General features: G+C 45.2%; 1 long non-coding RNA gene across 5 annotated transcripts in view; it reads left to right on the top strand.

The window, feature by feature from the left end:
• The window catches only part of LOC128116497 (uncharacterized), a 53,420-nt gene that overhangs the window by 26,917 nt on the left and 13,085 nt on the right, over positions 1 to 13,418 (top strand). For 3 of the 5 annotated variants that reach the window (XR_008220481.1, XR_008220480.1, XR_008220482.1), the window contains 4 exons: positions 8,517 to 8,698; positions 9,424 to 9,647; positions 11,646 to 12,796; positions 13,275 to 13,340. This is a non-coding gene — a long non-coding RNA (uncharacterized LOC128116497). The remainder of the gene's footprint in view (positions 1 to 8,516; positions 8,699 to 9,423; positions 9,648 to 11,645; positions 12,797 to 13,274; positions 13,341 to 13,418) is intronic. The other 2 variants (XR_008220483.1, XR_008220484.1) reach the window with 2 other exon arrangements.

Here is a 13,418-nt window from a genome sequence, read left to right as displayed (position 1 = left end):
CTCTCTCTCTCTCTCTCTCTCTCTCGCTCTCTCGCTCTCTCCTCTCTCTCTCTGTCTATATATATATATATATACACACACACACACATATATATATATATATATAAATAAATATATGTATACATATTGACAGAGGGTCTCACAGAAATGTCCAAAGAAACCTTGAACTTGCAATCTTGCCTCAGTCACTCCAGTGGCCATGACTGCATATGTGTGCTGTTATTGCTCATGGCTAGAATTGGAGCAGTCCCTAAAGAAAAGATTTTGAAGAGATGAACTCCTTTGCCATCAATACATTAACTCACAGCTTCAAGAATAATCCTTTATTGAAGGTACTGGTGTGGGAATGCCATGTTCGTCAGCTTTCCATTACTGTAGCAAAATATCAAAGATAATTAACTTAAATAGAGGAATGGTTTATTTTGGCTGATGGTTTTGGAAGTTTCAGTGCATGTCTGGCTGTCCTTGTGACTTTCTGGCTGATGGCAAGGCAGTGCATTCTACCTGGAATGTGTGATGGATGGTAGGTAGGAAATGGTACCTAGGAAATAACCAAGAGGAAGGAAGAGGTGGGGTAGAGGGTGGGCTAATATATCCCTTTTGAAGATAATGTTTCAGTGACCTACCTTTGTTCCATTATGTCCAACCCTTTTCAAGGTTCCATCACCTCCCCATATTGTGAAGATCGAGCCTTCGACACAGAGACCATTGGTGGGCACTTGCTGACGCCACAGCACTGTGTGGCCCACTTTGTGTTTCAGCCTGGATAGAGGCTGTTAAGTTGAGTGATTAACAAAAGAGAAATGTTTCTCTTTGTGTTTTCAAATCCATGAGCTTTAAGAGAGGCTTCCCAAGCCACGGGTGGTGCCTGTGCTTCTCCTGACGTCCATCGTCTCTGAACACAGCCTGAGGTTATATGCTGCTGCAAAGATAATTTTGACTTTTTAGATGATTGTAACTTGAAACCAAAACCATTTCCCAGTGGGAAGCAGTCCGTAGCCAAAGTAGCTTCTTTGGCAGTCCAGGATTCAGGTTTTGGTAGTCAGGGACTTTCTACCAAGGTCCTTGCAGGAACTTCCTATGTCCTGCTGAAACTTGGTTGCACTGGGAGAGTGTTGTGAATGTCCATTCCTGTCATCATGGCTTCTCATTGCTGCTCTCTATCAACTTGATGAAATGCTTAAAACAACCAAGAGGTACTCTGTAGTCAGAAGTTTTAAAGGTCTGGAGGTCTGTACAGAAGTGACAGAGCTGGGAAGGAAGAGGAAGTTACAGCTAGGTGGGAAATTGAAGAGAGAGACAGGGAGAAGAAAGAAAGGAGAGAGATGCTGCGAGCCTCTGCCAGGAGAAGCAAGATGTGAAAGTACTGGTAAGCCACGATGCCACGTGGCAACTTATAGATAAACAGAAATAGGTTAAGTTCTTAGAGCTGGCTAGCGAGAAGCTTGAGCCATAGGCCATCCAGTTTGTAAATAATATAAGCCTCTGTGTGTTTACTTGGGACTAACCAACTTCTGGATGCAAGTGGGAGAGATTTAGGGACAGAGGAAAACTTCTGACTATAGTACTCAGGAGATGTTGTCCTGAGGAAGGATTGGTCGACAGTTGCAGTTTCTCCTGCTGGTTGAGAGAAATAATTTCTGTATCTGACTTCACACCATTGCACAACTTGGTAGAGCCCTACCTTCATAGACCAGCTCTCATTTGCTTTCCCAGTCTCTTTATAACCATCATCCCAAAGGAACCGGGCATTAAAAGCTGTAAGAAAACATTAATGTTTGTGGCAAGGAATTCTTTCATTGAACAACTATAATAACTAGAAAATTCAGTGGTGGCACATGCTTTTAATCCCAGCACTCAGGAGACAGAGGCAGGCAGACTCTGAGTTTGAGGCTAGCTTGGTCTACAAAGCAAGTTTTAGGACAGCTAGGGCTACACAGAGAAACCCTGTCTCAAACAAACAACACCCCCCCCCCCAAAAAAAAAAGAAAGAAAAAGAAAAGAAAATTCCTTACAATAGGCTGCCTTCCTATTCATTCTAATTTCTGGTTTGAAGCCACTGAATGAATCTAGAATTTCTTCTTTACAGGCAACTTCTGGATTATGTAAAACACATACTCTCTCTCTCTCTCTCTCTCTCTCTCTCTCTCTCTCTCTCTCTCTCTCTCCCTTTTGTAGCTAGAGTTTTCCTGCCTGGCCCACAGTCAGGACAAATCTTTGTCACCTGGCAGTCCCTCAGCCGCTCAGACCCAACCAAGTAAACACAGAGACTTATATTGCTTACAAACTGTATGGCTGTACCAGGCTTCTTGCTAACTGTTCTTACAGCTTAAATTAATCCATTTCCATTAATCTATACCTTGCCACATGGCTCGTGGTTTACCGGCATCTTCACATGCTGTTTGTCATCATGGCAGCTGGCAGTGTCTCTCTGACTCAGCCTTCCACTTCCCAGCTTTATTCTCCTCCTTGTCCTGCCTATCCTCTCTCTCTCTCTCTCTCTCTCTCTCTCTCTCTCTCTCTCTCTCTCTTAAGGAATCCTCATATTTCTTTAGTTCACCTGAAAAGAGGATTCAGGGTGGGGCTACGTCTGTTGTCAGGGATGGTGTCTTAAGACCCAGTGAAGCCAGCCATGCTCGAGTCACCCAAAGACCAGTGACTAACATGATAAAATTCAAAAGCCAAGACCGTTCATTAGGAAGGAGCTGCTGCCAGCAAGCTGCTTTAGAAGCAGGCTGAAATAGAAAGATTTCATAGCCACTTAGGATGATAGCAAAGATTGGGAGTGAGTTAAATTAAAAAAAAAGAGAGAGAGAGAGAGGGAGAGGGACTGGTTGAAGACACAGAGTGAGAGTCCGACTTTCGGGACCCGGGCAGAGGGGGATTTCTGCAGTCTTGGCAAAGCAGGGCAGCTAGAGAGAAGCTTCACCTTTGTTAGCTGCCTGGCCTGCTTTGTAATGGAAAACAGACATCATCTATGGTAATATGGAGAGATGCTGTGGTTCCCACTGTCCTAATCTCTGCCCAAAGAACAGCTTTGAGCCTAAGTCACTTTGAGTCACAACTAATACACAGCCTACAAAAAGGAAAATTTTGTCTTCTGCCAATAACTCCTGCAAAATACTGTAACACAGACAGGCAGTTTATCGTTGCACGGCTAGATGGCATTTTTATCGGCAGATTCCCATTGGCTACCTCTTTCCAACCTTACCTATGTCATAAATAAAGGTCCCAGAGGGCTGTGGCCTGAGGAGATAAAGAACGATTACCTTTCCATTTTATTTATTTATTTATTTATTTATTTATTTATTTATTTATTTATTTATTTATTTTTGGTTTTTCGAGACAGGGTTTCTCTGTGTAGCTTTGCGCCTTTTCCTGGAACTCACTTGGTAGCCCAGGCTGGCCTCGAACTCACAGAGATCCACCTGGCTCTGCCTCCCGAGTGCTGGGATTAAAGGCGTGCGCCACCACCGCCCGGCTACCTTTCCATTTTAAATAAAGTTTTCTCCTGGTTGAAGCCTCATGCCTGAGTTCAGTTCAGTTTTCTGTAGGCCATGGCTGACAGGATAAGGCTAGGACTGGGTCTCCTCTCAGTGTCCATTTGCTGGGGTTGCCATTGCTCAGGTCAGGGGCTAAGGAACAAGTTTGGAATTATACCATGTGGCGCCTGATGCTATTCTGAGCAGGCAGGCGGTCCCAAACTCCAGCTCTGCCCGTTCGTCTTCCTGCCAGTGGACTGGTGGTGGTGGGCAGATTTTCTAATCTCTCGAGGTCTGAGCTGACTTGTTTGTAGGACAGAGGCAGGCATGCCTTCCATGATTTAACTGAGATGGTATGTCTTCAGTGGGTTTGGGCTGAAATAACACATTATCACAGGTTTTATGGCTTAGAGGGAAATTTATTGTTCAAAGCTCTGGAGCATAGAAGCCCAAGATTAGGGAGCCAGCAGGGTTGGGTTCTGGAAGGGACCTTTGCTGTGCTACCAAGGGCTAGCTTCTCCCAGTATCCTTCCATGGTGTGAAGAGAGCATTTATTAAGACAGTAATCCCATCCATGGGCTCTACCCTCATGACTTAATTACCTCCTGATAATGTGAAGGTTCAGTCCCCAGTGGAGTTCTGGGGAAGTGACCACAACATGAGGATACTGACAGAATCTATGACAGATTCTTTTTTTTTTTTTTAAATAATTTATTTAAGTTTATCTTATGTACATTGGTGTGAAGGTGTCGGATTCCCTGGGAATTGGAGTCACAGACAGTTGTGAGCTGCTATGTGGGTGCTGGGACTTGAACTCAGGTCCTCAGGTCTGGAGGAGCAGCCAGTGCTCTTAACCTCTGAGACACCTCTCCAGCCCCATCTGTGACGGCTTCTTATAACTGAATGGACCACTGGAAGGTGGTGAAAGCTGGAAGGTGGGGTCCGACTGGAGGAAGAGGGCTGTTAAGCGCTTGCTTTTAAATGATGTCTCTTGTCCTTAGCTTCTTCCTCTGTCCCCGCTCCTCTCATGTGCCAACTGTAACGAAGTCACCATCCTCTTTCACAACATATGACATGATATTTCTGCCTGGCTACCTAGAAGCAATGGCTTCAACATCCCACAGATCAGAACATCTAACACACAAGGAAAAACTTTTCCTTTTGAGGTGGCTATGCTCCTGTATTTTGTCACAACAACAGAAAGCTATCTAACATACATAGACCTAATCTCCTAAAGCACTGTGGGTGGGGGCAGAGCCTAGGATTTCAACATGAATTTGGGGAAAGACATATTAAGTTTATTGTAGGAGCTTTCAGGATATTTGGCAGAGAATCCATGCTTTATATTTTAACGTTTTGTAAATTCTACTGTCGTCAGTTGTATTCAACAGGGGATGTTTGCTCGATATTCTCAGTGGCTGTGTTAGTCAGGGTTCTCCAGAGAAATAGAACTGATAGAAGGAATATATGTTGGAGGGAGATTTATTAGATTGGCTTATATAGTATAGTCTGGGTAGTCTGACAATGATTGTTTCACACCAGAGAGCACTGAGAACCCAGTAGTTCCTCAGTCCATGGGAATGAGAGTCTCAGCAGTACCAATGGCATTGAAGGCCTGGAGAGCCACTGGTCTTCAGTCCACACTGGACATCTGAAGGAGCTGGTTTCTGGTGTCAGTGGGAGAATGCAGAAGCAATAGTGGCAGGGGCAGAGTATATGAGCCTGTCAACAAGAGTGGAAGCAAGCAGGCCAGTTTCCTTCTTCTCCTTCCTGTAATCTGGGCCGCCACAGGAAGGTGTTACCGATGACATTGAGGGTGAGATTTCACACTTCAGACAACCTGATCAGGAAAGTCCCCCACAGTAATGCCCAGTGGCTTACCTTTTAGTTAATTACAGAACCAGTCAACTCAATAGTCAAGAGTAAACATTACGGTGGCCACCAGCAGTGGAGAAAGCTGGCCATCTATTGGTCAAAGATGTTTTCCATTACGTTGTGAGGAGTATTTGTCAAGAAGGCGGGACCAGGCAAACACACAGATTGAGCTCTCTGTCTACTTTGCATGTTAGTAGTGGCATCCTAAAAGAATTCTAAATCACCTCAGGAAGTGGATTCAGTATAGACAACCGATTTCTCTCTCTCTCTAATTCTCACAAAAATCTCCTAATGCTATTACTGTTATTCATTTCCCAGGAGAAGGAATCTCACTCAGTGAAGTTAACTCACTCAGAAGATTTGTAGGTAGAAACTAACTGAGTTTGCATGTAAAACCAAGTCTGTCTAAATTCCCTTAAACCCGGTAGAGAGGGCCTATGGCAAGGGTAACACTTGTGTTTTGCAGAAACTTTCCCTTGGAAGGCAGAGATCCCTTGGGGAAAATCACAACCAATGCTGAGTCTCAAGGGAACCAGACAGTAAGGACCTGAGATGGGGATCCAAGATGATGCAAAGAGGCAGGCCAGGGCCAGCCTAGCATGTCATCAAGACAGCTTTGGAAGTGTGTGTGTGTTTAGGGGGGGTGGCCTGAATGCTGTCGATGGCTGTCTGCTTCAACAGAGAGAACTAACAGACATGAGGTCCAGAATTGTGGCTGTCCTGGGGGACATGAATCTGTCACCTGCAAGAGCCTGCAAGTCTATAAATTAAACCCAGCCTACAGTGGGTGCCCAATAAACATTTGTCACAGGAATGCATGGATGGTTTCAAATATTTACTCTAATGTTTACCCAGCTTTGACTTGGAGCAGCTGTTGGCACTAGAGAAGGGTCCAGTGTGGACCACTCTCCTTATTAGTACTGTTGAGAAGGATCAGCCGGGAGGCTGTCTTAGAAATGAGTTGTGGGCAGGTTGTTCACTGTGGCTTTTAAGGTTAGGTTTGTAGAGTAGGCCCGAAGAATGTTTATTTCTTTCTGTTGAATCCTTCTTCTGCACAGTAGAAAACCCAAAACCCAAACTGAAGGCAATCCTTAAACACAGTGTACAAATTTAAATCTCTAAATGGATCCAGAAGTTGCTTTCTTTTTAACCAAAACTGGAAATGATTTCATCAAATTGGAGAACAGAATACAGAAAACAGCAGAACATGCTGAGATGTCTTTCTCCACAGAGGGATTCCGCATTTGAACAAGCTATAGTTCAGAAACCCAGATATGTCTAATTGCACAAAGAAGACTCAGATTCCATGTCCATGTCCAAGGCTCTCTTCCTCTAGGCTACTCAACGTTGGCCACCGTCTCCTACACAGCATTTGGTTTTCATGTCTCCTTGGCCTGTGAGCATTTCTTATTCATGCATCAGCCTTGTGGCTTTGGGGTGGGGTGGGTGGAGAGTGGTCGATGTGGGGGTAGGAAAGTTTGCTCATAGGGCAGGTGGGCAGGTTCGCATTTACCCTTCACGGGCAACTCTGAAGCTTGTCTTTAATCTTGTATCAAGACGCTCTTTCATTGGGGGAACTTTGGCACCTTCCTGCTCTATGATAAATGTATGATTTTAGGACCTTTTATGATCCCTCTTCTTGTGTTTGTTAGTAACAAAAGCCTTCTCTGTATTTTTTTTTTCTTCTTCTGTTCATCGAACAGACAATGTGAGAGCTTTTCAGAAGTTGTCCCAGGACATCATGAGGCGGGGCAGCCTGTCAGTGGTGTGGATTTAGCTAGAATATTAAGGAAGGGAAAAGCCTCAGCATTATTGCGGTCATTGCGGCGTTTTAAAACTTCACAGCTCAAGACAACGTGTTTTCCATTACTGTTTACCTCCTTGAAGGAAACGGTTGTTTCAGGGCGACATGGTGAGACCAGGCTCATTACGCACCACCGTGACAGCGCTCATATCTTGTAGAAATCTGAAATGCTTTAAACACACCCACATATTTCCATGGTGAGGGCTTCTCTGTGCCGGGGCTGCCAAGCTCTGCTGCGCATATGATGTGAGACTGATTATTTACCAGTGTGCTCTGTTGTTCACTGAGCCTAAGAATCGACCTTTCTTGGAGAGGTATGACAATATGTACGTGGGGAGACTGGAACCTATCCACGTCAAGCATTTTAGAGGTTTCTTTTTCCCCTTTTTCTACGAGAGTTGGACAAGGACTTACACTTTGTTCCCTGTTACTGGCATCCTTGGTCCCTCTGCCTGATGCACTTTTTTTGCAGAAGGAGATGGTGGGATTTGTGACTTGCTCTCACCATTAGTATTTACTTGCGTGCTGAGGTTTTCCCCTGGGAACACCTAGGGCCTCTACACGAGTTCTCCCTGTGACTTCAAAGATGCTCTCGATCAGTAGATAAGTTGTGATTTTGAGAAATTGATTCCCTATGATGGGGACTTGGAAAACGAGGACCATAGATAGCATCCTTTCTAGGTGAGCTCGGAGGTAGAGTCCTTAGCCTCTCACTGAGTACCCAGAATGATGGAGCTCCAGGCAATAGCTGACTTCACACACATCCTTGGCATTCCTCCCCTCCCCTCCCTTCCCATCCCCTCCCCTCCCCTCCCCTCTTCTCTACTTCTCTGATGACTGTTTCTAGGACCCCGCCCCCGCTCCCTCGGCGCTGCCAATTGCTGTACACACATTTGTACCTGATGACTGATTTCACAAGGAATCCAGAAAACCCCAGGACAGGGCTTAAATTTCTCTTTTTTGATTGCTTTATTTTATTTTTTCTGGACCAGTGTTTTGCCTGTACGCTATGTATCTGTACCATATGCGTGTCTGGTGCCTTCTGAAGAGGGCCTCAGATTTGATGGGACTGCAGTCGCCGATGGTTGGGAGACATCATGTGGGTGCTGAGAAACAAAGCCAGGTCCTCTGCAAGAACAAGGGGCTCTTAACTACTGGGCCGTCTTCCCAGTCCCCAAGACAGGGTTTTGAACTAGTAGAATGCACGTGAGTTGTACTGATGCGCCCTAGTATGCTACGAAGAAAACTTATTGCCTCTCTTTCTTTCTTTTTAAAATGGACTTTATGTTTCAAGCAGTTTTAGATTCTTAGCAAAATTAAGTAGAGGACAAGGAATTCCTGTATCCCTCCCACAGGAGTACCATCCCTCCCACGGTCAGCATCCGGCAGGAGAAGAAGCCACAGGGACTTCTCTTTGTCACCCACCGTCCACAGCCTGAGAGTTTATTCTGGGAGATGTGTCACTGTGGATTTTGACCAAAGCTGAATGACATGTTTCTACCCTCCACTTTGCTTTTTCCGTAAGGAAGAATTCCAGGTTCGTTATTTATTTATTTTCAAATCCAGGATGAATATTTAAATCTCGCCCCTTTAGCCTCTGATCCCCAGCTGAGCCACTCTGCAGCGCCTGGTGGTAATTCGCCACATGTCATCTGCCCTGGTACTGAAGGGAAAGACATCCCTAGTCAGGTTGTCAGGGGCGGTTCTGCATCCCTAACTTCTCAGCCATTGTCGTCTGTCTCAGGAGCGCTCGTGGAGGCAGGCTATGTAAATATTATCTATTATTATTACTGATAATTCCTGGCAGCTGTAACGGTGACAAAGTTAGCTTGCCCCATGTCCCAGATGGGAGCCTCCTCGGCCTCTGTTCTTCACGGCGGTGTGAACTGCTGTGAACTTGACTTGTCAAACTGCATCTCCGTGCCCAGGACTAAAATCCCTGTTGCCCAGAGATGCTGCGCGCTGTGCGAAGCAGTCCTCATTTGCACTTCCGAGAAGTCCCCCTCCGAACCCGCCCCGCGCCACTCCATCCACCTTTTTTCTTTCTAAAAAATGTAGGGTGGAATGATCAGCCGTAGTTCTTGGTGGGAGGTCCCCTGTGTTCTGCCCTAGATTTTCAAGCCGGCTGTCAGGCCAGGTGGGGGCTGTAGTGTTATTTTAGTGGTGTGGCTGTTGTTTTTAGTTAGCAATTTTCTTCCTTTTCTTTTTCTTCCTCCCCGCTTCCCTCTCTCCCTTTCTTGTTCCTCTTTTCTGTGCTCACAGCTGCGTAGCTTCAAAGACTCTACTTCCTCCCTGCTGGGCTGCAAGCGGAGAATTATCACCCTGGGAACAGCGAGGGTCTGAAACGCAGGAGCTGAGCCGGCCCCGTGTAGCTGAAGGGACCTTGCTGAATCTCTCTAAAAGTCATTTGTTCCTGTTCTGGAGATCGTCTGTCAGTATTGGGAGCATTACTGAGCCACAGACGTCGCTTTCATTCCTTCATAAAGGTCCTAATTATTTTATTAAATTAAATTAAATTAATGACTACATTTTGAGAAAGGGTCTTACGTACCCAGCCTGGCCTCAGACTCAGTACATAGTTGAGGATGATCTTGAACCTCCAATCTTTGTGTCTCCACCTCCCAAATGCTAGGGTTATAGGTTTATGCTTATAAATGTCTGGCTTATGTGGTGCTGGGGATCAAAACCCGGGGTGTCCAGCATGCTAGACAAGCACTTCAATTGAACTGCACCCCTAGCCCTGACACCCCCAGCCAGGGTTTCTCTGCTGGATATATCACCATCACATTTTCCTGTTGCTAACAAGGAGACGTCAGCTCCATGTCTAGTACTATGCCAAGTACCAGTGAGTGCTCCGGAAGCTTTTATTAACTGAACAAGCAAAACCAGAGCTACAAGGAGTCCTAGCTATCTATCACATGGCCCGTGTGCTCTAGCCTTGGATGAGAAAATATCTAGCCAAAAACCCTTAAGGAAGTGCCTGGAAATAGTAACAAGCATGCCATCTCCCTTCTGGTGGACAAGGGGTCAACATGCTGATAGATGTATGTCTTGGGGGAACCTAGACAAGTTACTTTCCTAATGTGGTGTCTCAGGTCCCAATCTGCCAGCTTCAGGGGATTTTAATGGGTTTGGTTTCAGGAGAGATCCAGGACTCTCCCATTTGTATTTCGGTGCAATTTCTACTTAATAAGCTCTCGCTATCTAGCTAAGCGTTCCATCAACTGGTATATGAATTTGCTGCTGATGGCTGGGAGTTCCATTTTTATTGCCTGCTACCCCCTCAGAACAGGGACCATGAGTTCTATGCAAATGCTGACTCTCATGAGTTGTGCAGTTGGAGAAGTGGTCAACAGGTAGGAGCTACAGGCACAAAGGGCTTTTAAAAGGGGGCATGGTGGTGCTGGATGTGTAAAAACTGGAGATATGGCTTCAGTAAGGCCACTTTTTTGGATTGAGGTGGATTTTGTGATTCATATTAAGGACCAGGTGCCAAGGCTTAGAATGCCACTTAGAGAAGAAAAATGCATTAGCTATTGCTTTAGTCTGTCAGGACAGACAGACAAGTAGTAACAAGATTGCCATTCCCTTAGGTCAGTCGCATGCTGAGGACTTAGTTCAATTTTAGGACTTCATCCTACCCAGGTGTATTTATTTCCTCCTCTATATTGATTCCCTTTTATGAAATGCCGATGCAAGCTTTAAACATACCGTACTATCCAAGGTGGGCTGCCAAATTAGTTTTGGAAAGAGTTCAACAAACTTGACCTGGTTAAGACGGACCTTTTCAGATCTTTACTCTGGTGACGCTTCGTGAATTTCCAAGCTCAATGATTCTCTGTTGAATAGTCCAAGCTCTGAGACCATGGAGTACTTCTTGGCAGAGCATTCAGGGGGATTCTTGTTCCGAGAAGCCTATCTTGGAAACAATCTTTTGATGTTCTCCCAGAGTTCGGCCATTTGTGATTTGAATGTCTCATTGGTTTCTCTGGCTGAAATGCTCCTGCCTGGAGAGTTGGATTCTCATGGAAACTTCTCTGTCATATTTGGCTTTCTCATTTATCGGAATGAGCTGTTCCATCATAGTTATCACTTGGCACTCTAGTTTTAGATCTGTTCAAACACTGTTTGGAAGTTGAAGAATTATATCCCTAAGTAGGTCAAATAACTTAATCATAATCAAATTATTATTTTATTATTTTTATGTTTTGACCTTGGTGAATACCAGAGTTATGCTGTCTTCAATTTCTTCTCTGATGTCTCACAGAGCATCTTCCAGGGAAATGAATCTTCTCTTGTTGGGACAGAGCAGGAGTGGCCCAGAGGCCTAAGTGTGACAATTCAATACCTGGGTGCTATTCCTATGAACTTTTTGATGCCTAAGCAATACAGAAATGGAAAGGAAATGCCAGAAAGGAAGAGGGAGATGACAGAAATGCCGGGATTCTCAGAACTGGCACCTATTTTTTTTTTTTTTTCCACAGCCCAGCTGCTGGGACTTGTCGACCAGGGAAGATTTCACCCATGGTGGAAAATGCAAGGTTGAAACAGGAGTCCTGCTGCTCTCCAGCGCAGTGGGAGGTCCTCCTGGGTGCTCTTCTTTCCTGGCAGAAAGAGGAAGTGCTAGAGAAATGGCCTTTGAGTTCTGCTATCAGCAGTGGGGAGGCTGTGGTGAGTTTGAGTTTGGTTTTAAAAGGAGTGATTAGCATCTCTCTAAGAAGGTCAGAGAGAAAGCTGCTTGGGGGCTGTGGAGAGGGATGAGGGACAGATTTGACATAGCTGTCATTACCTCCCAAGGAGGCCCAAAGGGCTTGGAAAATCATCAAAGCAGGAATTCCCAAAGTGCATGGTCAGGAAATTCTTGAAAACAAAGTTTTGTTTGCAGAAGTAGGTTGCAGGACGCCATTGACGGAGCAGTAAAACTTGGGTTTCCAGGAGTTTGTTATAAGCAGGGTGGTACGGAACCAGAACGACGTATCAATAAAAGAGAAGGGCCCCAGATGTGAGAAACACAATTGATACGCGGGCCCTGTGTTGGATGAATGTACCTTACACAGTTAGTCAGTTCCCTGGAAGAGCTCTAGAACTCACCTCGTGCCTCACAGGAACTAGGGACATGATAAACATCCGGTGAATGAAAACCTTTAAGTCTGATGTTGCAACTTCCTGGTAAGTTACCTAAAGCCTGCTAGCCCCCACTTTTCCCTCTTCACCTCTGTGTCTATTACTAGAAATTTGGTAATTCCCTAGAACACCCTATTTCTGTTCAAGACCAAAATCTGGCAGCCGTAAGGGCTTTGCAATGATGAAGACAAACTTGTTTTTTTCAGGGCTGTTGAGAACAATGGTGAGACCACAATGGCCTCTTCTGTGTGGTGAGTAGGGAAGGACCCTGTTGGCTGAACTTACAGCATCTGTTTGATAAACCAGTTACTGGAGTCGGCCCAGCCAGATGCCCGGCGGGAAAACGCATCTCTGATGTGGTTTTGAGCACATTCTGTTTTGTTTTGTTTTTTTCTCCCCTCATGGCGTTTCCTTCTCTGAGTTCTTATGACTCCTTCTTTGCACTCCTCTCACATCGCTTCGACTGGGAAAGAAGAGCAAAGCGCTCAGAGCTAGGATTCCTCGGTTCAGGGTGGGTTGCTGCTGGCTTGCTGATGGGTGTCTGTCCAGTGTCGTTGGCTACACTAGCTTTAGGTTAGAGTGGATGAGGTGGGATGATAATCATCTTATCTCACAGTGGTTTTCCAAGAACGAAGCAAGATAATAAAGAAGAGAATACTTATCAAATCATAAGGCAACTTGCAAATACTGCTTATTATGGTGGTAGTAGTACCACATATTCCTATATTGTTCATACCTGGAAAGCAGAAAGCTGTAGAAGATCATTCTTATCAGTCCCAGAATCTAGCGAGGTGACTAACATTAACAACGCCATTGAATGTAGTAATAGAGATAATAAATTAACCAGGAATAACCTCCCTTTCCCAGTTCAAAAAAAAAAAAAATCATAGCCATAAGGAAGGGACCTTAGGCGATTAGGAGGATGGGGGCTTGCGGGGTGTAGGAGATGTCAGAGGTCTTCGTCAGGTCACTGCCATTCCTTCCTGCAGGAGTAACCAGGGAAGGAAGTACTTACTGGCAGCTTTGTTGGCAGGACTCTGGAGAGGCTGACTTCTGTGAGTGACCACGGTTGGCATGCAAACTGCTTTTGAAAAACATCACTGGTTTCAGAAATCTTGTCCCTAGCTGACAAA

This window comes from Peromyscus californicus, unplaced genomic scaffold (genome assembly GCF_007827085.1).
Source record: "Peromyscus californicus insignis strain IS unplaced genomic scaffold, ASM782708v3 Scaffold_20__1_contigs__length_68692818, whole genome shotgun sequence".
Taxonomy (NCBI): Eukaryota; Metazoa; Chordata; class Mammalia; order Rodentia; family Cricetidae; genus Peromyscus; species Peromyscus californicus.
Note: the sequence above shows the minus strand (reverse complement) of the source record. Positions and strands in the feature narration are given on the sequence as shown.